Source organism: Rhagoletis pomonella, unplaced genomic scaffold (assembly GCF_013731165.1).
Source record: "Rhagoletis pomonella isolate Grant_MI unplaced genomic scaffold, Rhpom_1.0 Rhpom_scaffold_00004, whole genome shotgun sequence".
Lineage (NCBI taxonomy): Eukaryota > Metazoa > Arthropoda > Insecta > Diptera > Tephritidae > Rhagoletis > Rhagoletis pomonella.
The window spans coordinates 9,526,103-9,548,309 of NW_023458558.1; the positions used below are offsets into that span (position 1 = coordinate 9,526,103).

The 22,207-nt window shown below is 40.1% G+C and overlaps 1 protein-coding gene and 1 long non-coding RNA gene across 3 annotated transcripts in view; one reads left to right on the forward strand and one right to left on the reverse strand.

Annotated features, from left to right (window-relative positions):
* LOC118736962 overlaps window positions 1-22,207 on the forward strand; it is a gene marked incomplete at its 3' end in the record, with an annotated part of 246,938 nt that overhangs the window by 65,022 nt on the left and 159,709 nt on the right.
* LOC118736964 lies at window positions 4,067-4,476 on the reverse strand. The gene is made up of 3 exons (XR_004992779.1): window positions 4,253-4,476; window positions 4,161-4,197; window positions 4,067-4,099 (listed from the first exon to the last, which is right to left on the reverse strand). It is a non-coding gene; the product is annotated as an uncharacterized LOC118736964 (long non-coding RNA).

Genomic DNA, 22,207 nt, shown 5'->3' on the forward strand with positions numbered 1-22,207 from the left:
CAGCGAATTAAAATTCAGCGGCTCCGCTGGCTTGACCATGTCGTTCGAATGGACAGAAACGCTCCTGCTCTGAAAATATTCAACGCGGGCCGCAATGCTGGTAACAGAGGAAGAGGAAGGCCTCCTCTACGTTGGAAAGACCAGGTGGAGAAGGATTTGGCTTCACTTGGCATTTCCAATTGGCGTCAGTTAGCACAGAAGAGAAATGACTGGCGTGCTGTTTTAGACTCGGCCAAAATCGCTTAGGCGGTTATAGCGCCAATAAAGAAGAAGAATACACTAGTGTGCTACTTGAGTAAATATCGGTCAGTAATTTTTCACATCATTATTATTACCTGATTTTAAAATTGGGGATATGAAAGCAATCTTCCAACAATCAATAAAAACAGCTATAGACAAGGAAAGAGTAAAGATACATTTTAATAACAGACAAAGAGAAGTACTACATTTCTTAATAAAAAATTAAAATAACCCATCGATATCACATTTCATGGAAGGTTTCAGGGAAAATATGCCATTAATTATATCCAAATTGGGAACTGATAGAGTCCCAAAGTCAACGGCTTGCGATAAGCCATCACAACTAGCTTTAGCCGTGTCCTCGCCATCTATGATAAAATTAAATAAAATAAAAAAATCTGCAAAAAGATTTACAGTGTCTGGAAAAATTTCAGCGCATTTCTCATTTCGACTCACACAAGTTGGAATATTTTTGCAACCACTCTTTGACCGAATAAAGTCCCATAAAGCTTTGGGATACATTTCCTTATTGTTCAAATGGGAAGATGTATTGACTTTACAGAAATTTATCAAGTGCATTGATTTAAGTAATATTTATAATGAATATACATATTTTTTCTTAAAAATTATATTGTTTTGTGTTTAGCATTGTATAGATTTGAAAATTTGTTCCTTTGGTTCTTCAGTTTCGTTAAATAGTACTTCTTATGCCAGGTAAATTTATGAACCCGGGCCGGGCAAACTGATAGGTTATTGCGAAATATTTCGAAAATGTTGAGCAGGAAAGCTTCAAAATATTCAGATACTCTTTTTGGGGCAAAAACCGAACTCCAGCTAACTTCAAGGATTCTGGAATTTAAAGAGTCAAAATCAGCATCTCAAAAGTTAAAGGACCTTGTAAGACTTTTAGATACAGAAGCAACGTTAAAATATTATACAGGTATTGAAAGAGGAAGATGATGAATATCAGATTAACATAGCGGAGAATTACATTTGTTTAAATGGAAAATCTAATCCTCGTCAACAAAAACAAGATCAAGAATATTATTTAGCTTGCCTGCAGTGCACAAGTGTCCACATGATATAAATTTACTAGTTCAGAGATAGTATCTAACAGAATAAGACTTGGATTGGTTGCTTTATTGTGCGATGAGGGACACAGGATACTTAAAAAAATCCCATTTCTGCAGGCAGACGAAGTGTAAAAAATTCAAATCTAACTACAATTCATTTATCTGTACAAGCAGCAACGTGCACGAACAAAGTATTATATTGTTGTTGTTTAAGCAACATCGGTTCGGCTACAGCAATCGTCAACTAACGAGATTTTTCGTTAATTTATCTCTGAACTATCTACATTGGAATGCTTATGGGGCAACTGTCCACAGCCAATGACACCTCAACTGAGCGGAAACTAGTATTATGGAAAAAGGAACCCATCTTGAAATATTTTTAGGCTAGAGAAAATTCATGCAGGGTTATTAGAGAAAAATTTCATTTGATTGGCGTAAGAAACCCAGAAATTGGACTGAATAACCTTATTAAGATTAAAGTCACCGATAATACAAAGTGGCCTATCTTCATTATTTTCATATATTAAAATCCAACAATCACTCAGACAATCAAGCCCTGTAGCGTAGCACGGCTTCTGAGAATGAAATTCTCTATAACTTTAAAATTTTAGTGTGCTATGTAAGTTCAACAAAAATTGTCAAATAATGGCGAAAACCCTGACAATGTAAAATTTTTAGAGGTTTTTGCTAATTTTTTACAATAAAAAATGTTATCTTTAAAAAACCTTCTATAACCTAAATGTGGGAAATTAAATTCTCTACATATTTGTATTAAACCATTTTTTACGAAAAATGCAAAATAAGCTTGCAAATCGCAAAAAACCCAAAAACCTTAAATCCAAGATATCGGAATGTTACCAAATGAAATTTAGGTCCAAGACTGTGGATCCGTGATCTACGTGTTAAATACATTGAATGAATGTTTTGCTAAGTTACGGTTAACTTAGCAAAGTCTTAATTATTTACCAAATGGTCGGAGCACAAAAAAAACGAAAAGTGGCCGAAAATAGCACACAATGAGCACAATAATACGAACAAATTTTTTCTTCATTTTTTCGTTTTAGCGCCGCTAACTTGATTGAGCTTCTATTTCCGGTGTAGTAAACGTAGTACATAGGGCGACATCTAGATGTCATCTACCTCGCCCTATTCACTATGGTTTTTTATAGGAGCTTTTCAAAGCTTTGCTTTATGGTGTCGGACACACAACATTGAAAGTTTCTGGAACACAACATTGAAAGTTTCTGGAACACAACATTGCAAGTTGATAAAAGCGTTGTAAAATGAGCGTGTGTAAGGAAAAATAAAAAATTACATTTTACTGGTTGACGTTTTTAAGTAAATTTGAAGTTTAATTTTATTTATTTACCCTGCCAGCCAAAAGTGGTGAAAAATCTGGTGAAACCGCGGGTTTCGGTCACTTCAAAACTGGTGACAAAACTGGTGACATTTGTATGGGCGGTGTGCAGATTGTCACCACTTTCCCCCTGTACGTGTGAGCCTTGTATCACTGTCGCACTCATTCAGATACTTCGTAAGGAAAACATAAAGCTGCACTCGTCTAGCATTGCCCACTTCAGCTGGCGCAGGGTTGCATTCTCTTCACAGCGAATTCAAAATAACTTTAAAAACTTAAAATAAAATCTTAAAATATTTTTTGATTTTTATTTTGCAAAATTTATTTTTCAAAATACATTGTTAACCTAATATTAATAGCTCGTAATCAATATTATGAATAAAAATTACAATTAACATTAATAATAAAGATATTTTTACACACATATGTAGTTCCTTAATTGCTTATTATTACTACTACTCCTTTGCATATAGCTGTTTTAAAAAGTTGCAAAATTTCAATAAAAAGTTAAGCGATTTTAACAGTATTATAATCAAAAGAAAGGTAATCGGTTTACCTTTCTTTTAATATATATTGACAGTTGAAAATAATTTGTACTGGTTCACAAAAATTTAGTTTTGTTAGAACTTTGCAAACTGTGACAACTTTTTCACTTCTTACATATAATGTTATCAAAAGTTGCAAAATTTCTATAAAATAGCTAACCGATTTTAACAATATTATAATCAAAAGAAAAGTAATCGATTTACCTTTCTTTTAATATATATTAACAGATGCAAATCATTTGTAATGGTGCACAAAAATTCAGTTTCGTTACAACTTTGCAAAATTTTACCACTTTTTCACTTCTTATATATACATGTTTTCAAAAGGTGCAAAATTTCTATAAAATAGTCAACCGATTTTAACAATATTATAATCAAAAGAAAGGTAATCGATTTACCTTTCTTTAAATATATATTAACAGTTACAAATCATTTGTAATGGTGCACAAAAATTCAATTTCGTTACAACATTGCAAAATTTTACCACTTTTTCACTGCTTATATATAGCTGTTTACAAAAGTTGCAAAGCTTTTATGAAAACGTAAAGCGATTTTAACGGTATTATAATCAAAAGAAAGGTAAACGGTTTACCATTATTTTGATATATATTAAGAGTTGCAAATCATTTAGGGTGGTTCAGAAAAATTAAGTTTTCTTGCAACTTTGCAAAATTTGACAAGTTGGACCTACACTTTGAAGGTGCTCCTGGCGTTGAAGGTGCTGAGGGCGGAAGGTACCCATGGTGCTCCTGGCGATGAAGGAGCTGAGGATAGAAGGTACTGGTGGTGCTCCTGGCGATGAAGAAGCTGAGGGCAGAAGGTTTTAATGGTGCTCCTGGCGATGAAGATGCAAGCGTTGAAGGTGCTGATGGTGAATCCCAAAACTGTAAACAAACAAAAATATCAATTCAATTTTATAAACATATAAAAAGTCTCAATACATACCTTAAGAATGTGACTAAAGTCGCTGGTGTTTTGCAGTCTAAAAGAAGAAATTACATTATAATTAAATAAAATTGTTAAATACGTATCCTTACCTTCAAAATTTCCGCAAAGTGAAATTTCTTCACAGTATGTATACTGTCATCAAAACTCCGATGTTTCTAACTTGCTCGCTCTAACGCATAGAATTCTTATTAGAGTACGAATTCTTATCGGGTATGTAGCTCTAACAAAGGGACATTTTTTTGACAGTTCGAACAAAAAATTTGTAAGTGTGTGGGTGAGATGACTAAAAAGTTGTGAATGTGTTTGTAAATCGTTTGATTTTCAGGGGAAAGTGGTGAGCCGTGGCTGGCAGGGAAGTTGTGAATGTGTTTGTAAATCGTTTTAATTTCAGGGGAAAGTGGTGAGCCGTGGCTGGCAGGGTATTTTCTTTAGTCAAAATTTGTTAATTTGTTTGTTGTTTTCTGTCTTTGATTTATGAGCTGCAGTGTTGTTGGAGGGACTTTCCGGCATAACAGCACTTGGCATCAAACGTGCCTTTCCTGTACCTCCCGGTGCATTTATAAAATCTGCTGCTTTAAAATGTTTAACGCACAGCAAGGCATTTCGCTGCAGCTCTGCCCCACAGCTGCTTTCGCAACGCTCCTTACGCGAAGCACATTGAGGGACGTTCAAAAAATTAGTGACATCTGATTTATATTTAACACCACATAAAAACAACGCTTCAGGTGTTGCATTTTTAACACATACACTAAGTATAAACCGCACAACACTACAAAAATTCAAATGTTAATTAAAATTTGTTTTTAACGAACATTAAAAAAAAACAAACTACATGACATTTAAAACGTAACGAAATATAGGAAATAAAATAAAACCAAGTTGAAGTTTAAAGGTTTGGTTCTCATGAGAGCAACGTCATTTTGGCTTCTACCTGTATTTATGTGCCTTGATTGAAACAAAGGTGTATTAAACAAGGTGTGATTGACAATTCAGTGCGGCTCTCTTTTAAGGTACTATTATGTCAAAGAGTATAAACAAACGAATTAACCCTTAATTTTGCATGTATCTTGTCAGCACTGATGCCCTAGGCTTTTATTTCGATTATAGTTTTGTTTTACTTACATTACCTGGAATATATATATTTTGTCAATAAAATAAAACAAATTGTTTATAAAATAGTTTTAGCAATTTTCTTGTTTTTAATTGCCCAAGTTTTATGCTTTCGTTTATTTTTATATTTAAATTTTTTATCCTAAGCATTATTCGACACTTCTAAAAGTAGGATTTTACCATATATGTAATACTCCTATATTGGCAGTAAGAGCTAGTACCGTCCGAAAACACTACAGTACAGATATATTAATAAACACGTACGAAAGAAAAGGAACACATACGTTTATAAATAAACATGTACACGACACCTTTACAAAAACGGCACTCAAGTACACAATACATTGACAAAAACAGTACTAGACTGTCTCGCTTTGATTTCGGAATGCTAACACATTGAGATGTTAGCTTACTACCAATATAGAAGTATTACATATATGGATTTTACATTTGTTTCCAATTTTATATGTGAGCTTAATTCTAACAATTTTGAAACTAAATTTTTTTCATGCCAAATAGTTTTCCATTAAAGACTTTGCTTCGAGCAGTTTTAAATTAAGCTCTTCCATACTTGCTTGCATGGTTTTAATTATTTCGGTAAGAAGAAATATTTGTGTTCTCAACGTGCATTCTAAAGAGTCGCCTGTTTGAGTTTGGACATCAACAAATAATGTATCGTGATCGCGTTCTAAATCCTCACTTGTTTCAGTTATTTCGTATGGCATTGGGACTGCGCCTGGGTATAAATGAGCTCGTTTGAAAGTGCTTGATTCGGACGGACAACTAATGAAATCACTTTCCTTGAAGTGGTATTCACAAACGCGAGATAAATCACGTAGTACAACACCACAGCTTTCTTCCCGTCGCTGCCGTCTTAATTCGCAACTAGGTGGTTTAAAACATCGCACTATTTTCGTGTCCTGACTTTTATTGCATACAGCGCACCGTTCAAACGTTTTGCTCCGTTTCATCTTGGTTTCCTTACATTAAATATTTACGAAAAATCGAACGTATTTACTTATTACCCAACTTTAAATGTACTTACTTGCTCTCCTCGGCGGTTTATCTCTTAACAATTTCACGTTTATTAAGAAAATTTGTTGCTTTAAAAATTTGTGTGTAACTTGTTTTTTTTTTAAACAAATTCAAATTTGAAAAAAAAAAAATTTCAAATGGGTTAAGAATTCATTTCAGTTTGACATTATAGTCTGTTTCTTATGAGAGCAATGTCAAAATCAATAACACTTTGTTGAATACATTTTGGGTAGAATTTTTTAATTTTTATATTTTTTTTTGTAGAAGCCTTTTAACTTTACAAAGTAGAATTTAGGAATTTTAAAAATGTATAAAAACAAGTTTGTACGTAAAAATAGAAAACTTCCCAGCGTGACCGAAACTCCAACACAAACTCAAATTTTATGGTTCCACCCGACCAAGAAACGTATGTTAGCGGATGGTACGAGTTCTACGATAGTTTCTCTTGCCCTCAAGTCCCACCTCACCTAAGAGTCTCGTATTTCAAACGGAATTTTGTAGTTTTGCTTTTCTATCCATTGAAAGCATCGATGATGTATTTGTTTTATAATTTTTCACTAACCTTTCTCGGACAAAAATAAAAAAATTCAAAAAAATATATAGAAGGAGGCATCGCTTTAATGAAAATTTTGTAAGAATATTTCAAAACATTAAAAGTGAAGCGCTGGTTATTCTTGCATTGTGCTGCGGTGCATAACATGAGTACTGCCACATATCGAATCTGTTTAATGGGCTTTGAATAAAAGCGATTATCCAGTGCAGCGCATGACAGGGCAGGACAGCAAAATCTGGAGAATTTTGATTTTTCGCTATGTGACATTTTCGAAGAGAGATGCCATTGCTCTCATTAGTCTGTTCCAGTACCCATGATTTACAGGAATTACTGAGAAGTCGTTCTTGTACATAAATTGGGGCATATTTATAGTCGAAACAAAGTCGATTATAAAGTAAGTTGGCGCCATTTCATTGAAAATTATGACGAATAGCAGCAACTAACTTTAGTATCGACTTCATTTAGGCTATGAATATGCATTCTTCAGTTATGTCTTTTTAACCAAATCCTGGAGTACTGGAACAGACTAACTGATTACACTGAACAGCTGATTACGGGAAATTATGCGGAGTATAATTACATCCCTGCTTAACATGCGCTGCATGTCTATGCCCTGCATTTGCAATGTAAGTATAACCGGCGCTTAAGTAAAAGTAATTTGAGCACTGAGTTGTCAATCACACCTTGCTTAATACACCTTGAATATGCCTTGGTAAAATCTGCCGCGTCTATCTATTCTTTCGAAGATATTTTCCAAAAAAACGAAAAGTTTTTTTCCAAACTAGCTCCAACGCAAAGCAAAAAATGCTTAATCCAATAAATACGCTCATTGCTGTGAGTATAATGCGCAAGTCTTCCAATTTCATTGCCTCAAAATCCGGTTTTTTATTCAAATCTTCTAAGTGAATCACATCCATTTCCAACAACTCCAAAAAGCTGCTATGCCGACGCCAATATTCGATTAACCCAGCTTCTTGAAGTCTCGATTGAAAATCATTTAAACGCTCCTGATGCACAGAATTCTCCGGTAGGGTCAAAAAAACCGGATAATTTTTAAATAAACACATGTCCGTCAGACGAAAGAGCGGTCGTGAGAAGTACTTCTGTTGCTCATCGTAGATGTGCCACATATCGTGGACGGAAAATGAATAACGAGTGTCAAAGCTGTCTCGCAGCAATTGGAATTCCGTGAGATTAGTGAACCCGGTTAGGCTTTGAATGTATTTGCGGTATTCTGGCTTGCTTTTAAAAGCGTTTATCTCTAGAAAATAAACTGCTACTTTGATGCCCCGACTTAGTATATCATCAATGGTTTTAGTTGGCGTGCCAATAGGCGCATTTACACTGTAACTCTGCAAAAACGCGTTGTAGGCTGCACCAATAAGGATACCCGTAAACCAGATGAATACGCAGATGTTTTTGTGTAAGACTGAAATTTGGCGGTTGGTCCAAAAGGACGATCCCAATATATGTTGTTGTGATTGTTGCTGCTGGCTTAGACTGCGTAATGCTAAACGCCAAACTAACGATGTCAATACGACACTGATGCAGAACAATAATACAAACGATCCATGCATTATCGTATAATAGAAGGTGGCGTTCGGCAATGGTGCTTCGAGCCGCACCATTAAACAGGAATCGATGTATGCGAACGGTTCAACAGAATGGTAATTAATTACATCAACTGATACAAATAATCCAATGTCAATGTTATTGCTCTCGATAAAATTAAACATTTCTAAAGGGATAACACGACTTAAATATGAATATTCAATCGTTGCATTTAAACGGTATGCATATTCGGATAAAGCTTTGCCGTAGTAACCGCTTAATTTTGAAGCATTATCCTTAGTTGTGTGGTTGTAGTACGCCGGATAAATGGGTTCTGAGCTGATAAGGCGAAGTGGATGACCGTACATATTTTCCAAATGTTTAGTAAATATATTTTCGAAATATTCGTCAAAGGTTGATTTTGAGACCTTGGTTGTGGGGAATATGTGCAGGGCCCAATACTTTTTTTCGACCACTGCCATATGTGGCTGCAAGGCGATCACATTCATGGCACGGTTTCTTGCACACATCCGCAAAATGCTGCTAATATATGACTCTTTAGTAGAATCAGGAAGCAGTAAAATGAGACGACTTTGTGTGTTGTGCCAAAGACGCCGCCACAGTGTAGTAAGCAATTGCTCGTTTAAATCAGATCGTTGGTGAAGTCTGGCGATGGTTAGCAACTCAGCATTGAATGTTTTCTTGTAAGCCTCAACGGACGACGAGTAGTCAAAATGCAGCAAAGGTTGTGGTAGTCCAATGGCAAGTGCGCGTATTAGATGTGCAGGCTGTAGCTCGTCAGTTGACTTGAAAGTGGACACATTTTCATAGCTCGTGTAGAGTATTGTATTCACCTGGCGTTCCAGAGAAGTGGCCACCACAATGCCCGTAAGAGTTTGGATGAATTTTTGGTTTACAGCTGACAACTCAATAAGATTGAGTAGTAAGGAGATATTGCTAAATACTTGCATTTTCGATTCGATAAACCGTTGCGTAAATAGTTTATTCAATGCCTGTGATATCTTCTAACACTGCTTTTGTTTTGTTCTCAACTCAAATGATGATAGTACTTACTTGCAGCTAGCAGTTGTGCAAATGTTTTATTCTTTGGGCATGGAGTGCTTAGCTTTAGCGTTAAAAGCTTTTTCTACATATGTACATACATATTCATACATACCGTAATTACAAATTTGCTGATAATAATAATTCTATACAATTTTCATCAATTTATGAAATTGAATTTATGCGAGTATGTATTTATATAAAGTATGTTTTGCAACTATAGCACGAACAAGTCAGTGTTTTTGAATCGCCATAAAATCTCTTTTGTTTTCGAACCGATTCCGTCACCATTAACAGTATCTAGTTCTAAAATATGTTCTCATGCTGGTGCAGTAATTTTTGTTTTATAACTAGATAAAAACAAGTAAGAGCAGCGCTGTCTGCGGCTATGCCGAAGGCTTCATACCTTTCATGAACATCTGCAAATTTTACTTTGACAGATTACTGTTTTTGAATACATCTGCATACATCGATAGAGGAGTTACATACTTATATAAAAAATCGCATCTAAACAATCAGAGGTATGGAAGATATACTTTATATGACACCAATCTAAGTGATTTTCACCGCTATGTGATCGGTATGTAAACCGGTAACACAATTTATTGGGTTTAGTTTCGTACATAAAGGAGATATATGGAAAAAACTGGTATCTTAACAATCAGTGCTATAGGAGATAAAGCTTATACAGCATAGATTTTGACGATTTTCTCAGTAGACTTTGTATTATTATTTATAAAATATCTTACGAAATTTATCGGTTTTAGCTGTTCAAATAAAGGAGTTTTACAGTAAAATCCCATATCTGAACAATCAGATGTATGGAAGATATATGTTGTAGTCATCCGATCCTTGTTATTTTCATTGTAAGTATTCTGTTAATAATGAGTGAAAATGGTGCGAAATTTCATGTTTCTAGCTGCATAAATGGAGGAGTTATGATAAAAGACCTCATATCTGAACAATCAGTTGTATGGGGGCTGCAGGTTATAGAGACCCGATCTTTGTTATTTTCGCTGTAAGTCTTATGTTGATAATGAGTGAAAACAGCGCGAAATTTCATGGTCCTAGCTACATAAATGGATGAATTATAACGAAAAATCTCATATCTGAACAATCAGTTGTATGGGAGCTATAGGTTATAGTTACCCGATCTTTTTAATTTTCACTGTAAGTTTTCTGTTGATAATTATTGAAAACAGTGCGGAATTTCATGTTCCTAGCTATATAAATGGAGGAGTTATAACGCAAAATTTTATAACTGAACAATCAGTTTTATGGGAGCTATAGGTTATAGTGACCCGATCTTTGTAATTTTCACTGTAAGTATTCTGTTGATAATGGGTGCAAGTAGTGCAAAATTTCATGTTCGTAGCTGCATAAATGGAGAAGTTATAATGAAAAATCTCATATCTGAACAATCAGTTGTATGGGAGCTATATGTTATAGTGGTCCGATTCTTCCGGTTCCGACAAATGATTAATACATTATAAAAATATACCCACCTACCAAATTTGATCCGGATATCTCGAAACCTGAGAGACTAGATTGCATACAAACAGACAGACAGACGGACAGACGGACATGGCTAAATCAACTCAGCTCGACGTTCTGATCATATAAGTATACATTTTCATGGGTCTATCTCTTTTTGTTCTGGTACTTACAAATATCGGACCAAAGTTATAATACCATTTCATGCTCATGAACGGTATAAAAATGAGCTTTAACCGAACATTTTCCCGTTTTCTGTGCTTTAACTTAAGTTTTGGAAGTTTGAACATGAAGAATATGATCATGAAAATTTATCTGAAGTAATGATGTCTAGATATAATTTCTTGTAGAGTCTTAAAGAATAGGACAAGAACCAAATTCGATACGATAATAAGGTTAGGGTAGGTTAAGGTGGCAGACCCGCAAAGGGGACTCACTTAGACATTTGATTGTCCATTGTGATACCACATTACATAGGAACGGTAACTGCGTAAAAATTACGAGAAGCGCTGGGTGCTCATAATGAAGTTCTTCAAACAGCTGATGTCCACTCCGGAGAGTCCCTCGGGAGTGTCGATGAAGTGCGCACCGAGATGCTTAAACCGTAATCTAGCGAATGCCGGGCAGTTGAGTAGGAAGTGCTGAGATGATTCCACCTCGTCCTCCAGGCAACTGCGGCAGTAGGGATCCGTGACGATATTGAGTCGCACCGCGTGGGTTCCCATTGGACAGTGTCCGGTCAGTACACCTGTGAAAATCGAGAGCTGACGCTTAGCCAGCTGCAGTAGTTCCCTTGACCGCCCGCGGTCCACAACCGGCCAGAAGGACCTTGCAACTCTGCAAGTCGGGGTTTTTTCCCAGCGCTCGCTGAGCCGACCATGAGCCCATCTGTCCAAAAGCAGGCCGCAGGTTGCCAACGGAACTCCAATGCCCTCCCTGTCCGAGGTCATGGCCTCAAGGGTGCCTTTCCTGGCCAGTTCATCAGCCCTGCAATTTCCCGCGATATCACTGTGCCCCGGGACCCAAATCAGCTTGATCTGGAAGTACTCCGAGGCAGTTGAGAGAGAGGTCAGGCATTCCCCAACCAGTTTTGAACACACCATTAGCGATCCCAGCGCCCTGATTGCCGCTTGGCTATCAGTATATATATTTACCCTCCTTTTTGACAGTACATTGGTGCGTAGCCAATCGGCTGCCTCCTTTATAGCGGCCACCTCTGCCTGAAAGACGATGCAGAGATCCGGCAGTCTGAAAGTAAGATCTACTGAGAGTTCCTGACAGTAGACACCTCCTCCAACTCTCCCTTCCAGCTTCGAATCGTCCGTAAAGATGTTTATTGGACCTCTTCTCCAGAGACTACCCCTCTTCCATTCATCCCTTGAGGGGATGTGCGTGGAGAAGGATCCTTTAGGGGCCAGCCTCGGGTGACTCCGGTCCATTTCTTTCGGCACGAAGTCGAAGCTTTCGAGAATTGTCGAGTGTCCGTGCGCTGGATTGAAAGAGAACCCAGAGCTTTTGAGCCTAATGGCTGAGCGAACCGCCGCTACTTTGTCCGAAATGTCGACAGGTGCGACATTGAGTATAGCGTTTTGCGCTAAGGTGGGAGTGGTTCGGAGCGCCCCGCTGATCCCAACGAGGGCTGCCCTTTGCACGCGCTCTAGCTTCCTAACATGAGTGGTCTTTTCCAGTGAACTCCACCAGACGATGACCCCATACAACATTATTGGCTTAATTATGGTTTCATATAGCCAATACATCACTTTTGGGGAGAGGCCCCATCTCTTCCCTATGGCATTCTTGCAGCAGTAGAGGGCCACGATGCCTTCCTCACTCGTTCCTCAATATTAGGTTTCCATGACAGTTTCCCGTCCAGGATCACGCCCAAGAACTTGACCCTGTCAGAGAGAACAAGTGGAACACCCCTTATTGAGAAAAGCTGGGCATGAGGCTTTTTGTACCTCCTGGTAAAAAGAATGAGCTCCGTCTTTCCAGGATTGACAGCAAGCCCGCAGCTAGCGGACCAATTTGTGAACCTGTTTAGGTACCCTTGCATGAGATCGTACAGAGTGTTCAAGAACTTTCCTCTGACGATGAGTGCCACGTCATCCGCGTAGGTAATAACCAGGCATCCTGTCCTCTCCAATTCCTCCAGGACGTCGTTTATCACGACTATCCAGAGGAAGGGTGAAAGGACGCCTCCCTGCGGGGTGCCTCTGCTTACTTTACGCTGCTCAGAGGCGTTGCCCCATTCCGCTGTGACAGTTCTGTCGTGCAGCAAGTGTGAGATGAGCCTTACTAAGTAGCTCTCGACTCCGAGCTTAGTAAGGGCTCTTATTATCGCCCCAGGAAGGACATTATTGAAAGCCCCCTCGATATCAAGGAAGGTACCCACTACAAAATCTTTGTTTTTAAGAGACTCCTCTATGGTTTTGACGATTGAGTGCAGGGCAGATTCCACGGATCTACCTTTCAGGTAGGCGTGTTGAGAGGGGCTAAAACGCTCTCGAGGAATCCTGTTTCTTATGTGCAGGTCAATCAGTCTCTCAAAAGTCTTCAATAAGAAAGATGAGAGACTGATTGGTCTGAAGTCCCTCGGGGATACATGAGAGTTCTTCCCTGCTTTGGGGATGAACGTGACCCTTACGCACCTCCAAGCCCCCGGGATGTACCCTCTTTCTAGGCAGCTCGCATAGATAGGGGTGAGCCAGCGACACGAGACCTCCACAGCCTTTTGCAGCTGCGCAGGAATGATGCCATCCGGTCCCGGGGACTTGAAGGGCTTGAAAGAGTCGATTGCCCAGAGCAGTCGGCGCCTCTCCAGTAATTCACCGGAGGAGGAGGTAGAGCATTCGCCCTTTCCAACACCGATAGGTGCACGCGGTGCAGAATTTTCTGGGAAATGAGTATCAAGGAGTAGCTTAAGCGATTCCTCTCCACTCATCGCCCAGTTGCCCTCTTCGTCCCTCAGGTATCCCAAGGGTACGGGATTCCTCGCAAGGATTCGCCTAAATCGAGATGATTCATTACAACCTTCTACAGCTTCGCAGAAGTTTCTCCATGACTCGCTTTTGGCCTTTCTTATCTCGGACTTATAGATGCCCAGTCCGATCTTATAGAGTTCCCAGTCGGAGTTTTGTCCACTCTTCCTGGCTTTATTGAACAGGCGTCTACTCGTCGCCCTGAGTTCTGAGAGTTCCACCGTCCACCATTTTGGTCGTACTTTGCCCCCCGGTCTACTCAGCAGGCAAGAGATTTCGATGGCACTCCTACAAGCTGATGTAAACTTATCCACCATAACATCAATCGAGCCTTCGGTGCTTAAGCTCTCCTGGGGGGCCTCTGGGAGTAGTTCCCGAAGTTTTTTACTATAGAGGTCCCAGTTTGTTCTCCAAAGGTTCCTAAAGGGGATACTTTTGGGACGATCTTCGTCCAGAAAAAACTGGATATACCTATGGTCCGAAAAGGAGTGATCATTAAGAACCCTCCAGTCGGAAACGCGGGATATTACAGAAGACGAGGCTAGCGTGAGGTCAAGGACCTCTTGCCTTGCCGCGGTGATAAAGGTCGGTTCGTTTCCTCTATTACAGATACATAAGTCTTCACTTAGAATATAATCAAAAAGTGACTCACCTCTTGCATTGATATCTGAGCTTCCCCAGCACGAGTGTCGTGAACTTGCATCCGACCCGATAATTACGTCGGCTTTCCGTCGCCTCGCTTCGGCTATGGCTTCACGCAGCAGTAATGGAGGTGGTTCCACCTCGTCATCATGAGCCATGTAAGCGGATATGATCCAGAGCTTTCCGGCACCGCTATCCAGGCTGACACAATGTCCTCGTTGCTGAAATTAGGTAGAATTAGTGCTTTGAATTCGTTTCTGATGAGCATGCAGGATCTTGGTCTACCTGCTTGATTCTGCACCATCAGCTTGAAATTAGGCGTCCTGACTCCGGAGATACCGCTACTGCTTAGCCACGGCTCCTGGATCAGGACTACATCGGCTCCACCTTGCTCAAGGTGGATAAGGAGATTTGCGGACGCCGCCTTAGAATGTTGGAGGTTTATTTGCAGGATCTTCATCCTCCAAAGTCCGCTCCAGCCACGCCAGTTCGACGTCCTCGTTTACTGAGGCTAAGAGCCTCTCTTCCTCCGCCCTGTCGTAGAACCGTCCGATGCTGACGACGGATCCCTCCGTTTAGAGGGCATCCTCAGCACTTTCGGCCCCCGACATGACGGATTCTACCTCCATGCTCATGGGGGCTTCCTCCGCCGCGGGCTCACGTGCTTCCGGCACCTCAGGAGGTTGAGAGCCATCACCCCTGGAATCGGATTGGTAGACCCTAAGGACTACCCTTTCGAATCCATAGGTGATAACTCCCCTGGACTCAGCGAGAGGGCCGAGGGATTCCGCATTGAGTAGTATCAGCGCTTGCCGATGCGACTCCTCGGAATCCTCGGACCCCTCAAATCTAACAACCCTCCAGTTGTGCGTGGGCAGATGCGGGTTGCAGTAACGGAGGATTTCCTCAATCTCCTCCGTTGCGGAGGGCTCGGGGGGGAGCCAGACACGGGCTCGCGGGCGGGCAGGAAGACCCTTTTCCTCCACGGCTTCCAGCTTGGCGCCCTCCCAAACCTCCCCCACCAGAGACACTGCAGACTTGTATAACGACCGCTCGTCGGCGCATACAATTCTTTTGTGGATGCCATGATGCCACCCACCATCCTCACAGCGTGGAGGTGGACCAGGGTTTCCTCTGACCACCCTTAGAAAGACAGAGGAGATGGCTGCTGCCACGCGCCTCCAGTTTTCCCTGGATATGGAGCCATCTTCTCTGCCTCGATCGAGGACCCCCAGGGTAGTTGATCCCGCCTGCTTAGCGATTTCGCTGAACAGAGCAGGCGCAACCCCATTTCTGGGTCTTTTTGCGTGGGAGCCTTCTCCCTCTTGAGACCTTTGTCTCTCAGGACCCGTGGGAGGCGCACTCGCGTCTCCTTTCGTCGGGTTCTTAGCCTTCTCATCCCGGCCACACAGCACCCCTTTAGCCCACTCGAGCGTTTTCAAATGTTTCTCAGTAAGCTGAGAAGCATCTTGACCGCCATAGCGCTCCGAAATCTTGGTAGCCATGCGCCTGTCGGAGTAAGCCTTTCGGCCCGACGATATTTGCCGTTTAGGCATTCCCGAAGGCTTCTTGTGGGGAGCCTTCGAGGACAGGCCCGGAAGACTGGGAGAGGAGCCCGCGCTGGTGCTGGCGATTCCGTCTAGCACCCCCCTTAATCGCTCTCTCAGTCCGGTCCCTTGCCTAGAGACCCCCACGGAGTCCGGTTCCGGCACTCCTGCCCTCCCAGTGGCGACAGCACCTGCCCCCCCAGAATCGTTTAAGTGCGTCGGCTTCGACGCGTTCTTACCCCCCGAGCGACCATCCGTTAAGGATCTCCCAGAGATGGAAGTTGTAGAACGAGGCGGTTTCGCCTCGCATACCGAAGGTGGTTCTGTAGCCCCCCCAGATGAGCCGGCTTTGGGGGTCGGATCCAACTCCCCGCCCCCGCTCGGAAGCTTATTTTTTTTTTTTTTTTTTCGTTATTTTCATTATTTTTCAAGTCTGTTGGGTCTCCACTCAGAGCCGCTATCCAAAACCCGAGCGTGTAGTCGCCTTTAAATGGTCCCATAGCTACCTCTGAACAGGACTATGACGAGGGTTGACCCATGCCCTTATGGGGTCATGAGTTCAGAGCCGACCAGCGCAAAGACGGGAGTCATCTCAACCGCACCTACACCACCAACTAAACGGCGACGGGAATTGGAACGTACCCTGAGGTCTGCCAGGGTTGTAACGGGACGGGGGCAGTGGCGGCATTAGCCCACCAGCCATTTCTGCTGAGTGTCACCCCAGCATACTCAGGTGGTAGAATACCACAACCACCAGCTCAGGGATCGACAAATCCAAAACGTTTTCAGAATCGTAGTCAGAGGACGAAGCCAGGGTCGTTACCGTTCAGGTTAAGAGGCCGTGGAGGCCGCAGGCCATTTGGCGTTACCCAGGGTGCACCACGCGGAGGCGACCTGCTCTACACCCCACGATAATAAGATACGAAAATTTAAAAATTTTCAAGGAAACCTTAATTAAGCCCATGCGGTCACAGCCATTTCAAATCGAAAAAAAATTGTCTTGCAGTACATGGAGCGCGCTTGCGATCTTCCTAGCTTCCTACCTCTTCGCGGGGTACGTAATTATCCCACGTCAGAACATCAGCGCGTACACAGACTGTACCGCTTACTATATTCATGTCAAAGAAGGGACACGTTATCGAACAGGTAGTATCGATATGGTACTCATTTAAAGTATAGCTGGAAAAATACCCGTTAATATCGGCATAAAATGACTGGATATTCCAAATATCGATACCAAATATAAAAAAATCTTATCTGAATATTGGTCTCTGTTTCTAATAAAGAATGAACACTTTGCATTTTAATAAGTGTTTGCTTATGTAGAGGTCAGTGTGTAAATGACATCACCGAAGGCGCGGGTTGAAATTCCCCCACATGCGAAACTAAGATAGTACATACGCATTTCTGCTCTTTAAAGCCGAAAATATATCCTTATTGAATTACATATAAATGTCCGTTTCCAGCGGAAGGTCTTCTGCGAAAAAAAAACAATCAAAGTCATATGCATCTCTTACTTATTTATGGGCAAATTTGGCGGTTTTTCATAATAGTTCGATTCATGAAACGTCCCAAAATGACATTTTTGGCGAAATGGCAACGTGGCGACCAAGATTGTACGAACCACCTATCGCAGCTCCGGACTGCAAATGTAATTTTTTTTTTAATGTCGCGCATGGGTGAAAAAGAAAACTTTATACAATTATATTTCGAAGTAGCCGTTACTGATACACTTTTTCTTGAAGTACTCGAGGACAATAAAAAAACATATAGAAAAACCTTTTTAAAGTTCTGACCTTTTTATACCCGAGCGCCCTTGTGCACAAGGGTATTATAACTTTGTTCACATAACGGTTGTTTGTAACAGGCAAACCGAATCGAGATAGATATAGACAAATGTATACATAAATGATCAGAATGAAAACAGAAATCGATTAAGCGGTGACTGTCTGTCCGTCCGTCTGTCCGTCTGTGCACACGATAACTCGAGTAAAAATTGAGATATCTTAACGAAACCTGGTAAGTGCACATCTTTCGGGCGTGGGACGGATGGTATTGAAAATGCCCAAAATCGGACCGTAACCACGCCCACTTCCCATATAACGGTAATTTTCAGAAATACGAAAACTACGATATTTTAGTAACTACTGAAGATTAGTCACTCAAAATTGATATTTACAGTAAATTTTAGACGAGAAATAAGAATATTATAAATTTTTGGAAAATGGGTGTAGCCACGCCCACCTATGGTTACATGTGTATATCTTGGTAGCCGCTACACCAATTTCTTCCAAACTTGGCATAGTTGTTGGTCTTGGTAAAGTATATCAAATGGCCGAAAATTTAAAAAATTGGACAATAACCACGCCCACGTCCCATATAACGGTAATTTAAATTCGAAATCTTCGATAAATCAGTAAATATTAAAGCTAGTTTATTCAAAATTGATGCTTCCAACAATTCTTGACCAAGAAATACGTTTGTGATAAAGTTTTGGAAAATGGGCGTGGCACCGCCCATTTATGATCACATGTATGTGTCTCGGTAACCGTTCTACCAATTTGTACCAAACTCGGTATGGTTATTGTGCTTGCCACATATTTAAAAGCAAAACGATGAAAATTATTGAAATCGGACTAAACTTACGGCCGCTTTTCATATAACGGTAAATTTCAGAAATGCTTGAAACTTCAATATTTCAAAATTGAAGGACGCTAATTTACTCAAAATTGCTACTTACCATCTAGCGGAAGGTTTCGGAAAGGTAAAATAACATATATTTAATACTTGCGCCGGGTATTTAATGTTCGGCTCCGCCCGAACTTAGACTTTCTTACTTGTTTCATTTTAAGTTTACATTGCGAGTGAAAAACATTCAATCTTTCACCTGGGGAATCTTACTCATACGCCATGTACGAGTACGGCCGTGTACGACATGGCGTATGGGTAACATTATCTCCAGCTCATTGCACATTTTCGTTCGACCATTCACACAAGCTTTATCTTTTTTTTTATACCCGAGCGCACTTGTGCACAAGGGTATATTAATTTTGTTTTGTTGTTTGTAACAGCCAAATCGAATCGAGATAGATATAGACAAATGTATGCATATATGCTCAGAATGAATAGAGAAATCGATTAAGCCATGTCTGTCTGTCCGTCCGTCTGTCCGTCTGTCCGTCTGTCCGTCCGTCCGTGTACACGATAACTCGAGCAAAAATTGAGATATCTCAACGAAATTTGGTATGTAGGTTTCTGTTAATCCAGGGTAGGTTGGTATTAAAAATGGGCGAAATCGGACAGTAACCACGCCCACTTCCCATATAACGGTAATTTCCAGAAATACGAAAACTGCGATATTTTAGTAACTACTGAAGATAATTCACTCAAAATTGATATTTGTAATAATTTTCAGACGAAAAATAAGAATATTATAAATTTTTGGAAAATGGGCGTAGCCACGCCCACTTATGGTTACATGTGTATATCTTGGTAACCGCTGAACAGATTTCTTCCAAACTTCGCCCAGTTGTTGGCCTTGATACAGCATATTAAATGGCCGAAAATTTTAAAAATTGGACAATAACCACGCCCACATCCCATATAACGGTAATTTAGAGAAATACAAAATCTTCGATAAATCAGTAAATATTGAAGCTAATTTATTCAAAATTGACGCTTGCAACAATTCTTTACCAAGAAATACGTTTATGGTAAAATTTTGGAAAATGGGCGTGGCACCGCCCACTTATGATCACATATAAGTATATCGGTAACCGTTCTACCAATTTGTACCAAACTCGGTGTGGTTATTGTGTTTGCCACATGAAAGCAAAGCGTTGAAAATTATTGAAATCGGCATAAAATAACGGCCGCTTCTCATATAACGGTAAATTTCAGAAATGCTTGAAACTTCAATATTTCAAAATTGAAGGACGCTAATTTACTCAAAATTGATACACCCCGGCTTACCATCTAGCGGAAGGTTTCGGAAAGGTGAAAAAACATATATTTAATACTTGCGCCGGGTATTTAATGTTCGGCTCCTCCCGAACTTAGACTTTCTTACTTGTTTTAGATTAAATTTTTTTTCTCGAAAAAATAAAATATCTTGTGAAAATGGCCTGATAGGAAAAACGGTATCAGATCCATAATCTGCGAACCAAAATAAAGAAGCTTACGGCAAATTAACCCGTTTATGGACTGGGCAAAGCACACTTTGATGCGGTCGACAAGTGTGCGTTCGTTGATGATGCATGCACTTTATCACATACTCGCCACTGGAACGGAATAGCTCTGCTCGTAGCCGCCAACTCCAGCAGCTTTGCTTATTCTTCGGACTCCGGAATAGTTAGGTCGTTTTCGAGTGGGTTGGTTTCATCTCCTTTCTACCCTTCTGATAAAATTGTCGAACGTTCGTCCTATCGTTCAGCATTTGAAACTCTTCGCACTCATTATTTCGGCCATTCTATTTTTTGATAGAAAATACGTCTTGCTTCTCTCTTTAGCTTTCTATATCGCTCTATCATACAGCTCGCCTTCTTCCCGATCGCAGGTGGTCTTGTTGGCGGAACTTTCATTTTCATTGCAGCGGCGTGACAATCTTCGTTTTACCAGTTGTTATTTTCGGCTATCGGAGACCTTTTTGTGATGGAACCTAGTACTGCTGTTCCAGCTTCAGGTCCCAGTGACTTTCATCAGCCGCAACCTGTTATCAGGCGTTTCGTCATTGAGGCTGAATTTTCCGTTTATGGTACTTAAATTCATTTCCTTGTCTAATCTATGATTGAAATCCACTAGCGCTATGTTTGCATTGCAACGTTTGCGACGCTCGTAGCTTCGCTCTTAACCCTTATAGCAGAGATATGTTTCTTTCCATCCCTAGGGATCTTAAATGAACTAGAAGTAGAAGTTACTTAGACGTCGTAAGATTTCGCGTTTTTCTTGCTTTGCTGCAAGAAAGACATTTCTTGAAACTCCTTAATATCAGCCGTAGTCTTTTCGAGGACATAACCAGCCAGGCAGAGGCGCTTGTCAAATTCAATGCCTACTATAAATTCATAAGTTCACCCTAATCAAAAGAAGGGGGCCTCACCCGAGGCTTTTAGAACATTTTATTTGAAATAATTTTTTACGCAGCGGATTCCGAACCAAACGCACAACCATAACCTGCGCGAATTCGTTTTTGGGTACAGATAATTATATTGCATATAATAGAAAACTCATTGCGATGATATTGTACTAGAAATATTACATACATATATCTATGACCTAAAGTGATAAGAGGAAATACAAAATGCTTGCTTTTATTGCTTTCATTTTTATATTTCCCACCACATCCTTTTTCATTTCCAGCCAATTTTATTTTCATTTCCTAATTTTCTTACACAAATATTATGTGTCGAAGATTCGACTGACTATTTATTTTGCCAGCGTATAAAGCCAACTGCAAAAAGTGCAAAAAAGTTATAAAAAAATTGGACAAGCAATCATATTTCTTCAAAAATGAAGATTACAATTGTACACATGGTGGCTAATGGAGGAAATACAATTTCTTCTTGCTTACAAATAGAATAAAGGCTATGGCATTGACAATCTAAGTAGATGTACTTTATACTTTTATCTGTATGTAGGTAAAGTATGCATTCTGCTTACTACAGCAATGCATTGGTGTAGGCATATGAAGTAGGTGTGCATTACAAGGCTTGCACATTTTCTTGACAAATTTCTTACTTTTAATTCTTTTTATCATTCACCTAATCTTTTTTTTCGTTTATCTCCCTCTCTGTAAGTACCATGAACCCCTGCATACATATGTGCCTCCTGCCAGCTGGCTAGCAAGACAATGTCCTTTCCGGGCTGTTATGTTTTCAAATTTCCTGCTTATACATATCATCACATTCAACCATCCGCAAACCACCGCCGCTGAAGATTTTTGCTGTCATTGCTTATGCTCACTTGTTTCTTACAAATAATGTTTTATTTTTGCATTTCACTATTTTGTTTTGTGTTTTCATAGGGTATTTTCTCGCAATATTGTATTTATTTTTTGTTATTGTTTTTCTTTTTTAA